This window comes from Nerophis ophidion, linkage group LG07 (genome assembly GCF_033978795.1).
Source record: "Nerophis ophidion isolate RoL-2023_Sa linkage group LG07, RoL_Noph_v1.0, whole genome shotgun sequence".
NCBI lineage: Eukaryota > Metazoa > Chordata > Actinopteri > Syngnathiformes > Syngnathidae > Nerophis > Nerophis ophidion.
In genome coordinates, this window is record NC_084617.1 from 6,036,498 (window position 1) to 6,055,323 (window position 18,826).

Genomic DNA, 18,826 nt, shown 5'->3' on the forward strand with positions numbered 1-18,826 from the left:
TTTAAATGATGACATATCACCACTACTGTAATTTTTATATGGTATTGTGAATAAACTGGAACTCCTCGGCGAGTCAATGAACGTGGACCCCGACTTAAACAAGTTGAAAAACTTATTGGGGTGTTTGCATTCGGTGGTCAATTGTACGGAATATGTACTGTACTGTGCAATCTACTAATAAAAGTCTCAATCAATCATAAAAAGCACTTTATATATAGAAAGGTTTTGTTAAGAAACCATTCTGAACCTTATCTTTTGTAGTTTTTATTTTATATGTGTTAACCCTGGCAATGGACCCTGTGTGTATATGTATGATATGCCATTGTTTACAAATTTGGTATATACATAACCAAAAAATGTATATTTTGTTGTTTTCTTACTGTACCGAATATGAACCGAACCGTGACCTCCAAACCGAGGTACGTACCGAACTGAAATGTTTGTGTACCGTTACACCCCTACGTCATAGTCACCTCCCGTGTTGCTTTGTGTGCAAGTTCTTAAATTAAATGTAACTTGTCTGTACAATATCCAGTGTTGTGGTATTTCAATGAACTGGAATCCAGTCCTACTGTTAGGGCTGGGCGATAAAACGATAACAATATATATCGCGATAGACATGTGATCGATATCAATAGAAAATGGGGTCGATAGAACGTTCGATAATTTCACTGAGTTCTGTTAGAAAAAAATAGTAAGAAACGCAGAGCCGGAACCGCACGGCATTCTGGGGGGTGTAGGCAAAGGAAGGGCTTTAGCCTCTCGACCTATCACGGCCGAGCCTGAACCGCAAGGCATTCTGGGAAATGCTAACGGGAAAAAGAAATAAAAAAGCAACGATTGATTGATACTTTTATTAGTAGATTGCAGAGGTCAGTACATATTCCGTACAATTGACCACTAAATGGTAACACCCGAATAAGTTTTCCAACTTGTTTAAGTCGGGGTCCACGTTAATCAACGAAACGGGAATATGAGTGCGGCAGCACGACAGGAAATTGTAAATAAAAAAGGAAACGTCACCAGTTTGGCAGTATTTTGGATTGTTTAAGTCCGATACGAATCAGAGTAATACGGTCTGCAAACTTTGCAAGGTCGTCGTCCCGACCAAGTCTTGGAACACGACAAACTTATTTTACCACCTGAGCCGCTCTCACCCGCTGGAGTACAGCAGCAAACAGCCACGACATCAGCCGGTGCAAGTGGAACAGCGCCGAAGCGGCAACAACAGACCACCATCGAGAGGTACTCGGCAGCAGTGCCATACGACAAAAATTCAAAACGTTATAAAGAAATAGCGGATGCAGTGGTGTAGCTATTAGCGAAGGACATAGTTGAGAAGTCTGGGTAAGATGTGACTTTAAGGTTTTACTACTTACGTATAAAATACTACACGGTCTAGCTCCAGCCTATCTTGCCGATTGTATTGTACCATATGTCCCGTCAAGAAATCTGCGTTCAAAAGACTCCGGCTTATTAGTGATTCCTAGAGCCCCAAAAAAAGTCTGCGGGCTATAGAGCGTTTTCCGTTCGGGCTCCAGTACTCTGGAATGCCCTCCCGGTAACAGTTCGAGATGCTACCTCAGTAGAAGCATTTAAGTCTCACCTTAAAACTCATCTGTATACTCTAGCCTTTAAATAGACCTCCTTTTTAGACCAGTTGATCTGCCGCTTCTTTTCTTTCTCCTATGTCCCCCCCTCCCTTGTGGAGGGGGTCCGGTCCGATGACCATGGATGAAGTACTGGCTGTCCAGAGTCGAGACCCAGGATGGACCGCTCGCCTGTATCGGTTGGGGACGTCTCTACGCTGCTGATCCGCTTGAGATGGTTTCCTGTGGACAGGACTCTCGCTGCTGTCTTGGATCCGCTTGAACTGAACTCTCGCAGCTGTGTTGGAGCCACTATGGAATTAACTTTCACAGTATCATGTTAGACCCGCTCGACATCCATTGCTTTCGCTCCCCTAGAGAGGGGGGGTTGCCCACATCTGAGGTCCTCTCCAAGGTTTCTCATAGTCAGCATTGTCACTGGCGTCCCACTGGATGTGAATTCTCTCTGCCCACTGGGTGTGAGTTTTCCTTGCCCTTTTGTGGGTTCTTCCGAGGATGTTGTAGTCGTAATGATTTGTGCAGTCCTTTGAGACATTTGTGATTTGGGGCTATATAAATAAACATTGATTGATTGATTGATTGATTTAATGTCAACATTTGCACATCAACCAGTATTTTCATTTATTTGACTGTTTTTCTTAAGGCTGACCTCGTTCTAAAGGTTAAAGGTTATATTTAAAATAAAAATATTTAAATTCAGCCTTTTTTCTCTTGGTCTTTATTTAGAATAGTTTTTTGTTTTTTTTTATCAATAATTATCGATATCGACTGATATGAAACACTTATATCGTGATACATTTTTTAGTCATATCGCCCGGCCCTACCTACTGTAGTGAAGTGAAGTGAATTATATTTATATAGCGCTTTTTCTCTAGTGACTCAAAGCGCTTTACATAGTGAAACCCAATATCTAAGTTACATTCAAACCAGTGTGGGTGGCACTGGAAGCAGGTGGGTAAAGTGTCTTGCCCAAGGACACAACGGCAGTGACTAGGTTGGCAGAAGCGGGAATCGAACCTGCAACCCTCAAGTTGCTGGCACGGCCACTCTACCAACCGAGCTAAACCAGTTGAGACATCATGCATTAATCACATCTTTATTAGACACGTAAACAATGTGATAAAGAACATTTTACATCAATCGGCATAGCTCGGTTGGTAGAGTGGCCGTGCCAGCAACTTGAGGGTTGCAGGTTCGATTCCCGCTTGCGCCATCCTAGTCAATGCCATTGTGTCCTTGGGCAAGACACTTTACCCACCTGCTCCCAGTGCCACCCACACTGGTTTAAATGTAACTTAGATATTGGGTTTCACTCTGTAAAGCGCTTTGAGTCACTAGAGAAAAGCGCTATATAAATATAATTCACTTCACTTCACAATCAAACTAAGGATCGAGATATCCGGTCAGGACACTCCTCACTCTTTTGCCTTCCCCTAGGGCTGGGCGATATGGCCTTTTTTGATATCTCGATATTTTAAGCCCATATCACGATACACGATATATATCTTGATATTTTGCCTTAGCCTTGAATGAACACTTGATGCATATAATCACAGCAGTACGATGATTCTATGTGTCTACATTAAAACATTCTTCTTCATACTGCATTAATATATGCTACTTTTAAACTTTTTTGCAGAGAGGGAAATCACAACTAAGTCAATTAACCAAAACTGTACTTATCAAACAGTTAATAAGCAGTGGCACAAACATTAATGTCATTTCAAAACAGAAAATGCAAGATTGTCAGAGACATTTTAAAACAAGCTATTAGTGCACTTTTGTGCATGATGTCACTAAGATGACGTATGAAAACAACACTAAATTAAAGTGTACTTTTTGTACAGAACGCCACTACAATACATTAAAACTGATAAAGTGCACTTTTATTTAAAACAAGCTATTGGTGCACTTTTGTGCATGATGTCACTAAGATGACGTATCAAAACAACACTAAATTAAAGTGTACTTTGTGTACAGAACGCCACTACAATACATTAAAACTAATAAAGTGCACTTTTGTGCATGATGTCACACAAGATATTTCAATTAGTCTCACATAAAATTTAGCTTCTTAATAGGAAATCAAATAGTGTATGTCCTTCGCCCGTGCGGACGTTAAATCCTTCTATTTTTTTTCTACGGTGTTGATCTGGAAATGGTTGCCTCGGCATTTTGTTGGTGTGGCACCGAACGGAGATGTTGAGATGCGGAGTAAGCACTCTTCATTCTTTAGCAGGTGACTTTTCAAATGATGCTACATATTAGCAGTAATGCTACTTTTTGTAGCAACGTTTTTTCCCCACACTTGACAAATTACGGTTGTCTGTTCGACATATTCCCACTTGAAGCCAAACCACCGCCTGCTGTTTTTCTTGGGAATTAATCAATCCTTCATTTGTTATGAGATTAAAACGCCGCTGTACGGAGTGGTACACGGATGTAGAGGGAAGTAAAAAGCACCAATAAACCTTAAAGGCACTGACTGCCCTATCACATAATGTCTACGGCTTTTCACACACACAAGTGAATGCCATGCCTACTTGGTCAACAGCCATACAGGTCACACTGAGGGTGGCCGTACAAACAACTTTAACACCGTTACAAATATGCGCCACACTGTGAACCCACACCAAACGAGGATGACAAACACAATTCGGGAGGACATCCGCACCGTAACACAACCTTCTTTCTCTCGTTTTACCACGTGCACCACAGTTAACGTTACCAATGCCGCTACCTTTTTTTAAATTTTATTTTAATCTTCTATTTTTTTCTTCCCCCCCCCACCCCCCTTGTTTACCTGTATGTCATCTTTTTTGTAAGGGGCGCTGGAAGCCGGCAGACCCGTCAGCGATCCTGTTCTGTCTCCCTGTAATGTTTGTCTGATCTTGAATGGGATTGTGCTGAAAATTTTAATTTTCCTGAAGGAACTCTCCTGACGGAATAAATAAAGTACTATCTATCTATCTATCTAACTCTCTGCTCCACGAGGGCGTATACGTATGTGACGATTGTAAGAAGGTGCGATTGTTTTACGTCTCTGTGAGAAGGAGAGACAAGAAAGAGTGGGAATAGCCCGCAGCTAAAAGCAACTGCGTGAGAACGTATACCTCAATATCACGATAGCCATTTTCTATATCGCACGGAGACAAACCCACGATATATATCGAATATATCGCCTAGCCCTAACCGTATGTCATGAACAATTTCATAAAACTAACCACTAACACTCGTTTAGCCCTTGCAACCTTCATCCTTCTAGCGCTAAAACTCACAGCACCAGCACCTCTTATGTTGCAACAAAGACATTTAATGAGGTCTTCCCTTCTAACGCACTACTTAAAAAAAGATAATTTCAGGATCAGAACCCAGTGTGGCGTAACCAACATGAATACTGAGCAGTAAGTAGCAAGTAGCAGTCCGCTCCCTGTATGATCAGTGTCAGAGCTTGGTCCGCATTGCTGGCAGTAAGTCGGACACGTTTCCAGTGAAGGTTGGACTCCGCCAAGGCTGTCCTTTGTCACCGATTCTGTTCATAACTTTTATGGACAGAATTTCTAGGCGCAGTCAAGGCGTTGAGGGGTTCCGGTTTGGTGGCCACGGGATTAGGTCTCTGCTTTTTGCAGATGATGTAGTCCTGATGGCTTCATCTGGCCGGGATCTTCAGCTCTCACTGGATCGGTTCGCAGCCGAGTGTGAAGCGACTGGAATGAGAATCAGCACCTCCAAGTCCGAGTCCATGGTTCTCGCCCGGAAAAGGGTGGAGTGCCATCTCCGGGTTGGGGAGGAGACCCTGCCCCAAGTGGAGGAGTTCAAGTACCTAGGAGTCTTGTTCACGAGTGGGGGAAGAGTGGATCGTGAGATCGACAGGCGGATCGGTGCGGCGTCTTCAGTAATGCGGACGTTGTATCGATCCGTTGTGGTGAAGAAGGAGCTGAGCCGGAAGGCAAAGCTCTCAATTTACCGGTCGATCTACGTTCCCATCCTCACCTATGGTCATGAGCTTTGGGTCATGACCGAAAGGATAAGATCACGGGTACAAGCGGCCGAAATGAGTTTCCTCCGCCGGGTGGCGGGGCTCTCCCTTAGAGATAGGGTGAGAAGCTCTGCCATCCGGGAGGAGCTCAACGTAAAGCCGCTGCTCCTCCACATCGAGAGGAGCCAGATGAGGTGGTTCGGGCATCTGGTCAGGATGCCACCCGAACGCCTCCCTAGGGATGTGTTTAGGGCACGTCCAGCTGGTAGGAGGCCACGGGGAAGACCCAGGAACCGTTGGAAAGACTATGTCTCCCGGCTGGCCTGGGAACGCCTCGGGATCCCCCGGGAAGAGCTAGACGAAGTGGCTGGAGATAGGGAAGTCTGGGCTTCCCTGCTTAGACTGCTGCCCCCGCGACCCGACCTCGGATAAGCGGAAGATGATGGATGGATGGATGGAAGTAGCAAGTAATGCGGATCGTTATCTGAGAAGCTGTGATTCCTGCAAATTAGTAATCAGACTTTCCAGAAATGAACTGCTTTGTTTGCTGGGTGACAGGAACACAAGCATATAATTAGGGTGTGGAAGAATTTGGCCGCCAATGCTTTCATGATATTTGTCGACAGCAAATGCGGAACAAAACAGTTTTTCCTTGCCCTTGATGTGGGACCTGAGACGAGGAAGTCGTTGTGGCTTGTGCGGCCCTTTGAGACACTCGTGATTTAGGGCTATATAAGTAAACATTGATTGATTGATTGACTGAAAACAAAACAAATCAAACGGCAAGCAGTGAACTCCACCTACTCAATTACTTCAATAATTACTTTAATTACCTTGGTAATGAGGGTTGCAAATTGCCCTCATCCAGTTATAAGAACGAGTCTGAGACAACCCTGAAAGGAAGTCAGCAGTGATGACAGTAGAGATGTCGGATAATATCGTCAGTCTGACATTATCGGCACATAAATGCTTAAAAATTTAATATCAGAAATGATCGGTATCAGTTTCATAAGGTAAAATGTAAGACCTTTTAAAACGCCGCGATACGGAGTGGTACACGGACGTAGGGAGAAGTAAAAAGCGCCAATAAACCTTAAAGGCACTGCCCTATCACATAATGTCTACGGCTTTTCACACACACAAGTGAATGCCACGCATACTTGGTCAACAGCCATACAGGTCACACTGAGGGTGGCCGTATAAACAACTTTAACACCGTTACAAATATGCGCCACACTGTGAACCCACACTAAACGAGGACGACAAACACAATTCGGGAGAACATCCGCACCGTAACACAACATAAACACAACAGAACAAATACCCAGAATCCAATGCAGCCCTAACTCTTCCGGGACGCTACAATATACAACCCCGAATTCCAAGATGCTGTTTTGAGGCATGTTAAAAAAATATATAATGCACTTTGTGACTTCAGTACCATGCTGGCATTTTTTTCCATAACTTGAGTTGATTTATTTTGGAAAACCTTGATACATTGTTTAATGCATCCAGTGGGGCATCTCAACAAAATTAAGCACAATAATGTGTTAATTCCACGACTGTATATATCGGTTGATATCGGAATCGGTAATAACGAGTTGGACAATATTGGAAAAAATCCTTTATCGGACATCTCTAAATGAGAGTAATTGATGCATGGCAAAGGCAAACCCTGTGGACATTTGGGCTGCACAATTACAGCCAAAATAATAATAGTTTATTTTTATCAATTAATCATAATTCTTTACAATGTTTGGGAAATGCTATGTTTTACCTAAGTTTCGCAATCTACTTGCGGTGCTGCAGTTGGGGTTTGTCTGAACGAGACATTAGGTAATTTATAATGCAATCAATCAATCAATGTTTATTTATATTGCTCTAAATCACAAGTGTCTCAAAGGGCCGCACAAGCCACAACGACATCCTCGGTTCAGATCCCACATAGGGGCAAGGAAAAACTCACAACCCAGTGGGATGTCAATGTGAATGACTATTAGAAACCTTGAGATGTGGGTGCAATAGTCTTATTAACATAATTAAATAGTCTTTATAAATAGCTAAATAAACATTATACATTTTAAAGACAAACCTTTGTGGAAGGTTTATCAATTTATCTTTTAATATTTTTCTCTTTACATGATGTCTTTAGTTCTCTTTTTTCCATTTTTCTAAACTACTATTTATTTTCATGACTATTTACATTGTAGATTGTCCCTGAAGGCATCAAAACTACACTATATTGCCAAAAGTATTTAGCCACCTCCCTTAACTCATATAAGATGTTGAAGTGCTGTCCCATTCCTAACCCATAGGGTTCAATATGATGTGGGTGCAGCTATTACAATTTCAACTCTTCTGGGGAGGCTGTCCACAAGGTTGCGGAGTGTGTTCATAGGAATTCTCGACCATTCTTCCAAAAGCGCATTGGTGATGTCATTGGTCGAGAAGGCCTGGCTCTCAGTATCCGTTCTAATTCCTCGCAAAGGTGCTCTATCAGGTCAGGACTCTGTGCAGACCAGTCAAGTTCATCCACACTTGACTCTGTCATCCATGTCTTTATGGACCTTGCTTTGTGCACTGGTGCACAGTCATGTTGGAAGTGGAAGGGGGCCGGCTCCAAACTGTTCCCACAAGCTTGGGAGCATGGAATTGTCTGAACTGTTTTGGTATCCTGGAGCATTCAAAGTTCTTTTCACTGGAACTAAAGGGCCAAGCCCAACTCCATAATTCCTCACACTCGACACAATGCAGTCCAAAATGTACCGTTCTCCTGGCAACCTCCAAACCCAGACTGGTCCATCAGATTGCCAGATGGAAAAGCGCGATTCATCAGTCCAGAGAAGCGGTCTCCACCGCTCTTGAGTCCAGGGGTACCGTGCTTTACACCACTGCATCCCACGCTTTGCATTGGACTTGGCGAGGCGACTAGCTCGAGCAGCCCAGTAAAGGTTTTGGTAACACCGGCCGGCGAGGTCTTGGAGCTCTGTGCCCATACACAATGGCCTCTGGCATGGGCGGTCCAGCTTCACAGGGTTAAAGATACGCCGCTGTTGCGAAAGTGCTTGACTTGATATGCAGCGAAACCTGCTTTTGAAATGTTAATGACCCACGATCGTTACCCAACCATTTTCTATTGCTTGTCCCTTTATCACTTTTGATTATTTATGCAGCCTTACTTTGTTGTGCTGTAATTTCAGTGTTGACAATGTTATTTTATTTACTGTTCTTTTGTTGTGGGGTTCAAGATTGCCATCATATATTATACTATTAGTCGCCATTACACTAAACTATAAAGGGCCACAAAATGTGAGCCGGCGAATGGTCTGCAGGCCCCAAGTTTGAGACCCCTGCTGTGAACCCCAAAAACGCTGTAATTGATGTGGTTTGCCTGGTCACAAACCAACAGTCCCGTTTCACCCAGAGGTCATTCGCAACTGGGCCAAACAAGAAAAAAAGTGTTCCCATGGCAACTGGAGAGTATAACTAATAACAGCATCGTAATAGGAAAGCGGAAAAAACTAGGGGTGCACCGAAATGAAAATGTGGCCGAAGCCGAATGAAATTTAAACGCTTGGCCGAAGGCCGAATACCGAATAATGAATGCAGTTTTTCATAATTTTTTTTATATTGCATAAATAGCCTAGAAAAATATTTTGACATGTTTTTCAAATAAAGTAATTTTTTATTGAATATTGACATATTTTAAATATTCCAGTAGCCTTTGCTTTTCAAAAAAAGCACAAAGTTTTTAATTTATATTAGGCCTTCAAACAAAACATGCATTCCAAAAATAAATAAAGTGCATTAAAGTGGATAAACCCACAACAAATGAATGATTGTCCTTTTGGCAAAAGTCTGCTTAGCCACAGTAGATGTGCTAATAATGTAAACAGAAGGCTCAAGTAAATCTCAATTAAGTGTGTGCTTGTAACCTCATACACTTATACAGGTACACAACATTGTAACCTCATACACTTATACAGGTACACAACATATCCCAACGTCACCGCGTCAAAAAATTGCGTCACACGCCACTATTCGGCCTTGTTTTTAACTCATTCCACCGAAGGCCGAATATGGCTTTTTTTTGCCATATTTGGCCGAATATATTCGGTTACCGATTAATCGGTGCATCCCTAGAAAAAACCAATAGGCTTAAAAAAAGACAGCTCTGACCTGGTACACCAAGCAAGTCGGCAGACAATTTTAGGCCATTTTCCACGTCTGTAATCACATTTAACAATAGTCCATCAATCTACTTCTGGGCGACATGGCCTTTTTTTTTTAATATCTCGATATTTTTAGGCCATGTCACGATACACGATATATAGCTCCATATTTTGCCTTAGCCTTGAATGAACACTTGATGCATATAATCACAGCAGTATGATAATTCTATGAGTCTACATTAAAACATTCTTCTTCAGACTGCATTAATATATGCTACTTTTAAACTTTCATGCAGAGAGGGAAATCACAATTAAGTCGATTTACCAAAACTGTATTTATTTTGTGGCACAAACATTCATGTCATTTCAAGTGAGTGTTAGACAAGCCTCCTCTTCTCCTGTTTTCAAATCTCTCTTAAAAACATACTTTTATTCCTTGGCTTTTAACACTGACTGAGATCCATCCTGCAATGGTGCCCCATTATATACCTGCTGTGAACCTGTTTTTATGTTTTTTATGTTTTATTTTTTCATTTTTTTATCATGGCTCTACCAACTCTACCAACCGGCATAGCTCGGTTGGTAGAGTGGCCGTGCCAGCAACTTGAGGGTTGCAGGTTCGATTCCCGCTTGTGCCATCCTAGTCACTGCCGTTGTGTCCTTGGGCAAGACACTTTACACACCTGCTCCCAGTGCCACCCACACTGGTTTAAATGTAACTTAGATATTTGGGTTTCACTATGTAAAGCGCTTTGAGTCACTTGAGAAAAGCGCTATATAAATATAATTCACTTCACTTCACTAATTCACATGTTCTGTTTGTGTTGCGTTGTTTGCTCGGTCCTTGTATTATCTTTTAACCTGGCCATTGTACAGCACTTTGGCTACCCCTATGTTAAATTTTAAATGTGCTTCATCAATCAATCAATCAATGTTTACTTATATAGCCCTAAATCACTAGTGTCTCAAAGGGCTGCACAAACCACAACACAAACCACTACGACATCCCCGGTAGGCCCACACAAGGGCAAGGAAAACTCACACCCAGTGGGACGTCGGTGACAATGATGACGAAGGGAGAGTGGGACATATATAAATATATATAAATTTAATTTGATTTGATTCAAAACAGAAAGTGCAAGATTGTCCGAGACGTTTTAACACAAGCTATCAGTGCATTTTTGTGCATGATGTCACTAAGATGACATATCAAAACACTTAATGATAGTGAACTTTTTGTACAGAACGCCACTACAATAGTTTAAAATAAATAATGTGCACTTTTGTGCATGATGTCACACAAGATATTTCAATAACTGTCAAAAAAAATTAGCTGTATAGTAGGTTTCTTCTGTTGTTGACTTATTTTTTCATACAATGTTGATCTGGAAATAGTTGCTTCGGCCGTAGATGTTGACATGCAGAGTTTCAAGCACTCATCCTCTAGCGCAGGGGTAGGGAACCTAGGGCTCTAGAGCCAGATGTGGCTCTTTTGATGACTGCACCTGGCTCTCCGATAAATCTTAGCTGACATTGCTTAACATTACTTATGGATTATATTGTGAAGACATTGAGAACAGGAAGTGAACAAAAGTTTTAGCATTTGCTATATAAAGGAAAAGGGGTAGCTGGATTAAATTAACTCTGCTTCTTCATACTCCTTTTCGAATATGTTGAAAAGGGAAACTGGAAATTGTGATGAATTGTGTTGTATGTTCGAAATAAACTCAAACGATAAGAAATGAATAATTCCGCTGGTAAAATAACGTTCAAAATATAAAACATTCTCATGCATTTTAATCCATTCATCCGTTTCTACCGCACCCGTTCAAGAAATAACAATGTTATTAAAAATAATTAGAGACTTATTATACGCTAAAAATTGTGGTTTTACTTAAAAAATGCACGCATTTAGTTGTATTCAGTGTTAAAAATATGATATGGATCTCACGGAAATGCATTTTAAAATATTTGGCTTTCATGGCTCTCTCAGCCAAAAAGGTTCCCGACACCTGCTCTAGCGGGTGACTTTTCAAATGATGCTACATTAGCAGTGCTGCTACTTTTTGTAGCAACGCTTTTGCCGCATAAATCTTGCACATATTCCCGCTTGAAGCCAAACGACCGCCGGACGATGGATCCCGTGCTGTTTTTCTTGGGAATTAATTCTTCCTCCTTTTGTTACCAGATTCGCACCTTCTCTCTCTCATATTACCACCCGAATTGGGTTGAGTTTTTCCTTGCCCTGATGTGGGATCTGAGCCGAGGATGTCGCTGTGGCTTGTGCAGCCCTTTGAGACACTCGTGATTTAGGGCTATATAAGTAAACAACAATGTCGTGACCGATACTGCCCCTGAAACTACTTGAGATTGGATCGATACCTGCATTTGTAGTATCGCCCAAGACTAATGCTAGATTAAGTATTCAAACAACAGAAGAATAAATGCATTTTTACACTTTAACAGAAGTGTAGGTAGAACCATTTTACAACAGACAGAAAGTAGCTATTAACAATTCATTATCAAGTAGACTAATTATAGTTTTTACAAAATAATACAATACATATCATTTGGAAATTGTTCCATTATAACTGATACGCTTAATAATACATCCATCCATCCATCCATTTTCTACCGCTTATTCCTTTTCGGGGTGGCGGGGGGCGCTGGCGCCTATCTCAGCTACAATCGGGCGGAAGGCAGGGTACACCCTGGACAAGTCGCCACCTCATCGCAGGGCCAACACAGATAGACAGACAACATTCACACTCACATTCACACACTAGGGCCAATTTAGTGTTGCCAATCAACCTATCCCCAGGTGCATGTCTTTAATAATACATATCGGCTGCAATATAGTCAGAGATTTTCTTCCTGTCATTCCCTCCCAAACCATGGCCCGGATAGACAAGGGTGCGACAAAAAAAAAAACAGAAGTTAAGAATCTTTTTTTAGCTTAACGTTGTTGTGTTGCTGCCTTTTGCTGCTCCTTGATCCATGTCGGTTACCGCAAACCTAAACCAGTTCCAAACCGCTGATGATTCTACTCCTTTCTTAGCAACAAAGACCTTGCTCTCGTTAGCGTTCGTGATTACCTTTAATGATGCTTACTGAATATTCTTGTTTAATAAAACAAATAGTTCCAAAGATAGCATGCTTGCATTAGATAAGAAATTAATTTGTGTTCGATTTGATGCCAAATAATGACTGCACTCATGCCCGACCTTTGATAACCTTTTTCTTGGTGTACAATATCCTGTTGTTTGACATTTAAGTGTGATGGTGTGCATACCGTGAGAAGGAGGGCTGACAAATGTTAAGCTAAAAAGAAGACGTTAACTACAAACCCCAAAACCAGTGAAGTTGGCACGTTGCATAAATGGTAAATAAAAACAGAATACAATGATTTGCTAATCCTTTTCAACCTGAATAGACAGCAAAGACAAGATACTTAATGTTCAAACTGAGAAACTAAGTAAATATTAACTCATTTGGAATTTGAGGCTTGCAACATGTTTAAAAAAAAGCTGGCACGAGTGGCAAAAAAGACAGAAAAAGTTGAGGAGTGCTCATCAAACACTTATTTGGAACATCCCACAGGTGAACAGGCTAATTGGGAACAGGTGGGTGGCATGATTGGGTACAAAAGCAGCTTCCGTGAAATGCTCAGTCATTCACAAACAAGGATGGGGCGAGGGTCACCGCTTTGTGAACAAATGTGTGAGCAAATTGTCCAACAGTTTAAGAACAACATTTCTAAACCAGCTATTAGACAGACAGACAGACAGACATATCTTTATCGATTCCTTCAGGAGAGTTCCCTCAGAGAAATTAAAAAATTCCAGCAGCAGTGTACAGAATTGAGGTCGAATTTAAAAAATAATGTGGGTATAAATGGAAATAAAATACATTTGTGGTATCATCCAAAACTAATGCAAAGTATCAAACAACAGAAGAATAAGCGATTATTACATTTTATCAGAAGTGTAGATACACTGTAGAACATGTTAAAACAGAAAATAAGCAGATATTAACAGTAAATGAATAAGTAGATTAATCATTCATTTTTTTTACCACTTGTCCTTAATAATGTTGACAAAATAATGATAAATGAGAATATGTTACTGCATATGTAATTAGGAGACTTTGTTTGTTTACTTACTACTAAAAGACAAGTTCTCTTGTATGCTGACTATTTTATTTAAGGACAAACTTGCAGTAATAAACATATGTTTAATGTACTCTAAGATTATTTGTTAAAAGAAAGTCAATCATGTCATTTTTTGTGGTCCTCTATATTTGGAAAAGTCTTGAAAAGTACGGAAAAGTATTGAAATAATTTTGGTACCGGTACCAAAATATTGGTATCGGGACAACACTAGTCCCTGGTGTGTGAATGTGAGTGTGAATGTTGTCTGTGTCGGCCCTGCCATGAGGTGGCGACTTGTCCAGGGTTTACTCTGCCTTCCGCCCTAGTGCAGCTGTGATAGGCTACGGCCCCCGCACGACCCCGAAAGGGGAAAAGCGGTGGAAAAAGGATGGATAGATGGACCATGTTGTTTTACGTGGCCGGCAAAAGGTTGTTTGGTTTTTGACAGAAAAATGTTTGCACATGGAATTACATGTGTTATACACTTCAATAGTTTTTGCTGACCAAGCATTTTTATTTATCAAAAATAAACATTCATATATCTGCTTGTCACCGTATTCATCCATCCGTAAAAAAATATAATAGTCAAAAACAGTTACCTTTACAAATTGTGTAATGAGGCTAATATTATATGTATAATATAAAGTTAAAGTACCAATGACTGTCACACACACTCTAGCAAAATTATTCTCTGCAATTGAGTCTTTGATCACCCCCTGGGAGATGAGGGGAGCAGTGAGCAGCAGCAGTGGCCACGCCCGAGAATCATTTTTTGGTGATTTAACCCCCAATTTCAACCCTTGATGCTGTGTGCCAAGCAGGGAGTAAATGGGTCCCATTTTTAAAGTCTTTGGTATGACTCGGCCGGGGTTTGAACTCACAACCTACCGATCTCAGGGCAGACACTCTAACCACTAGGCCACGGAGTTGGTATATCTTATATATTCACTTTTACATGTGAGAGCAGCCATAATTGTGATGTGGCCCTCAATGACAGCCCCGTTGGTAAGTGGCGAAACAACATTCAACCGGTTTTACTATTAACCGTGATTAAAAACGTTGTGGCTATTTGAGCCGCTACGAAGTGTTCAGTCCTCCTCTCTAATGCTGGAGCGTAGTTTTCTGCACAACCTGCATGCTAGTTACACCGGTGGTGAACGCGCTTGTACGCACCAATCAAGAGACACAATAGTAAGCTACAAAAACCCTGAAGTGCAGTGTGGGAACATTTTGGGTGGCTAAAAATAACCAGGGGAGTCTTTGAGGACCATGGCTCACCCACTTGTGAAACCTGCCAAAAGAAGGTTGTGGCTAAATGGTCTAAAGCGTCTTATATGGTCCATCTTTTGCGGGATCACCACCCAGCTTTACACGCCAAAGTCTAGGCAAGACATAACAAATGAGTTCAATGCTGCCTCAAGTATTGAGTTAAATATAAAGGTGTCTATTAAGACTACTAGCTTAGCTTTGTATCAGTTAAGTGTAAACAAACAACAGTGACCATTTAACCTTAGCCATTGCTTCTTCTTGTCTGTGTTGAATAAACTATCCGCATTATGAGCTCATATAGCAAGTGTAAACACTAACATAACATCAGAAATCCTGATGTTATGTTGGATGTTTACAGAGCAGAGGTTCCTTTTATTCAAATTATTTTGGTTAATATATATGATTTTGTATTGTTTGCTTTTTTTCGCTACATTTCACCTGTTTGCTCGTTATGTTTTGTTTGTGTTTTGGTTAGGACACCCAGATTTAAGGATTATTATTGTTAAATTGCTATTCCCTTTCCAATGTCAATCATCACTTACAATATTGCAGTCATATTTTTTGTTTTGAATCTAATAAGGATAGGTATGTAAAGCTTAAACCAAACATAAACAGAAGGCATTGAAGCTTAGGGATGGCTAAGCAAAACAAAAACTAAAACTGAACTGGCTGAAAAGTAAACAAAAACAGAACGCTGGACGACAGCAAAGACTTACAGCAAGTGGAGCAGATGGCGTCCACAAAGTACATCCGTACATGACAATCAACACCAAAATAGGAGCGCAAGACAGTAACTAAAACACTACACACAGGAAAACAACAAAAAACTCCAAATAAATCAGGGTATGATGTGACAGTACACCTACTTTGAGACAAGAGCTGTATTGATGCATGCTTGGTTATGGTTTTAAATCATTTCCAACAATTGCAATAACTGGGCGGCATGGCGTAGTGGGTAGAGCGGCCGTGCCAGAAACCTGAGGGTTGCAGGTTCGCTCCCCGCCTATTGACTTCCAAATCGCTGCCGTTGTGTACTTGGGCAGGACACTTCACCCTTACCCCCGGTGCCGCTCACACTGATGAATGAATGATAGGTGACGATATAAATCTAATCCATTATTATTATTATTATTAACTTTTTACTGTCAATATCGGCTGCTGAGTTTCATTGTTTGTTTTCTGCTGGTGGTGTGCCTCTGGATTTAAAAAAAAAATGTGCCTTGGCTCAGCAAAGGTTAAAAAAACTGTCATACGGAAGGTACTTTTCCTTGTTGATGTCTTAAGAAGGGTAGAAACACAAGACAACACACACACAGACACACACAAGTGGGGTCATATAGCTGTCATCAAAGTCACTCTTTGAAGATAAGAGCTGTTGCTGGCTGTGATTAATTCAATGATTAAAGGCCAAGCATCGTCTGGAAGCCAAGTCCCTAACATTAGGCCGCTGGGGTTTAGGCTATGTCTACACTAAGGCCCGGTTTACACAAGGTCAACAAGGGTGAATCACACCTAACCTTATCCGTGTCCACACACAACAATGCCACCGTTTAAGACATCCGCAGCCTCCGTCGCGACACGACCTAATGTGCATTCACGGAAAATGCGCATGTCATAGTCACCTCCAGTCTTGCTTTGTGTGCAAGTTCTTCAATTAAATGTAACTTATCTGAACAATATCCAGTGTTGTGGTATTTCAATGAACTGGAATCCCGTGTGCTGTGGGGCCCTATTGTAGTGAATCACACCTGAGACATCATCAATTCATCACGTCTTTATTAGACACGTCAACAATGTGATAAATAACATTTTACATCAATCAAACTAGGGATCTAGCTATCTGGTCTCTCTTTTGCCTTCACCTTCATTGTCCATTCCTTTTTGGTGACTCTATATACTCTGGACTTAGACGTTGAGTCTGTGTCATACATGGCGGACAATAACTGATACCGTCTGCTTTGCCAGTCCAAATGCATTCAATGTTTTCCTCGGCGGCCAGGTAATACAAAGCTACCTTTTTTTATCACATCCACGGGAGCTCGCATACTCATTGTCTCGTCTTCGACAAATGGACGAAGTTTTTCGCTCAGTAGTTAAGTTCTTTTGCCGTCTGAGAAGTGTTGTATCCCAAATAGCTGCAATTGCTTTCTCTTAAAGGGGAACATTATCACCAGACCTATGTAAGCGTCAATATGTACCTTGATGGTGCAGAAAAAAGACCATCTATTTTTTTAACCGATTTCCGAACTCTAAATGGGTGAATTTTGGCGAATTAAACGCCTTTCTGTTTATCGCGCTGGAGGCGATGACGTCAGAATGTGACGTCGCCGAGGTAACACACCCACCATTGTCATTTTCAACACATTACAAACACCGGGTCTCAGCTCTGTTATTTTCCGTTTTTTTGACTATTTTTTGGAACCTTGGAGACATCATGCCTCGACGGTGTGTTGTCGGAGGGTGTAACAACACTAACAGGGAGGGATTCAAGTTGCACCACTGGCCCGAAGATGCCAAAGTGTCTGCCGCCAGACCCCCATTGAATGTACCGGAATGTCTCCACATTTGAACGGCGATGCTAAAGCAGACATGGCACAGAGATGTATGGATAACCTGCAGATGCATTTGCAACGATAGTCAACGAAATCACAAAGGTGAGTTTTGTTGATGTTGTCTGCCAGCTAATCGATGCTAACATGCTACGCTAATCGATGCTAACATGCTATTTACCGGCGGTGCTGAAGCAGACATGGAACAGAGAAGTATGGATAACCTGTAGATGCATTTGCAACTATATTACGTTTCCTTCCACCCACATTTAATGCGAAAAAAACACTTACCAATCGACGGATTTAAGTTGCTCCAGTGTCAAAAGATGCGAAAGTCCTGATCGTTTGGTCCGCACATTTTACCGGCGATGCTAACGCAGCTATTCGGCCATGCTATGGCTATGAATAGCGTCAATAGCTATTCGCTCAATAGCTTCAGTTTCTTCTTCAATATTTTCATACTCCAACCATCTGTTTCAATACATGCGTAATCTGTTGAATCGCTTAAATCGCTGAAATCCGAGTTTGAATCCGAGCTAATGTCACTATATCTTGCTGTGGTATTCCCATTGTTTGTTTACATTGGCAGCACTGTGTGACGTCACAGGGAAATGGCCAGTGTCTTCGCAGAGAGTCGAAAATAAGAAATTTAAAGCTTTATTTAGGGATATTCCGAGACCGGTAAAATTTTGAAAAAAAATTCAAAAAATAGAACAAGGCACTGGGAACTGATTTTTATTGTTTTTAACCCTTTTGAAATTGTGATAATGTTCCCCTTTAAAGTAGGGCTGTATCGAGTATATCGATATATCGCGGGTTTCAGTTCTTTGTATCACCTGGCCTTCGGAGAAAACGGAAAATGCATTTGGACTGGCAAAGAAGACTGTCTCAGTTATTGTCCGACATGTATGACACAGACTCAACGTCAAGGTCCAGAGTATATAAAGTCACCAAAAAAGGAATGGACAACGAAAATGAAGGCAAAAGAGTGACCAGATAGCTAGATCCCTAGTATGATTGATGTTCTTTATCACATTGTTGACATGTCTAATAAAGATGTGATTAATTCATGATGTCTCAGGTGTGATTCACTACAA

At 41.3% G+C, this 18,826-nt stretch overlaps 1 protein-coding gene across 1 annotated transcript in view; it reads right to left on the bottom strand.

The window, feature by feature from the left end:
- brd4 (bromodomain containing 4) overlaps positions 1-18,826 on the bottom strand; it is a 106,986-nt gene that overhangs the window by 81,213 nt on the left and 6,947 nt on the right. The gene's annotated exons all lie outside the window — the stretch shown is intronic.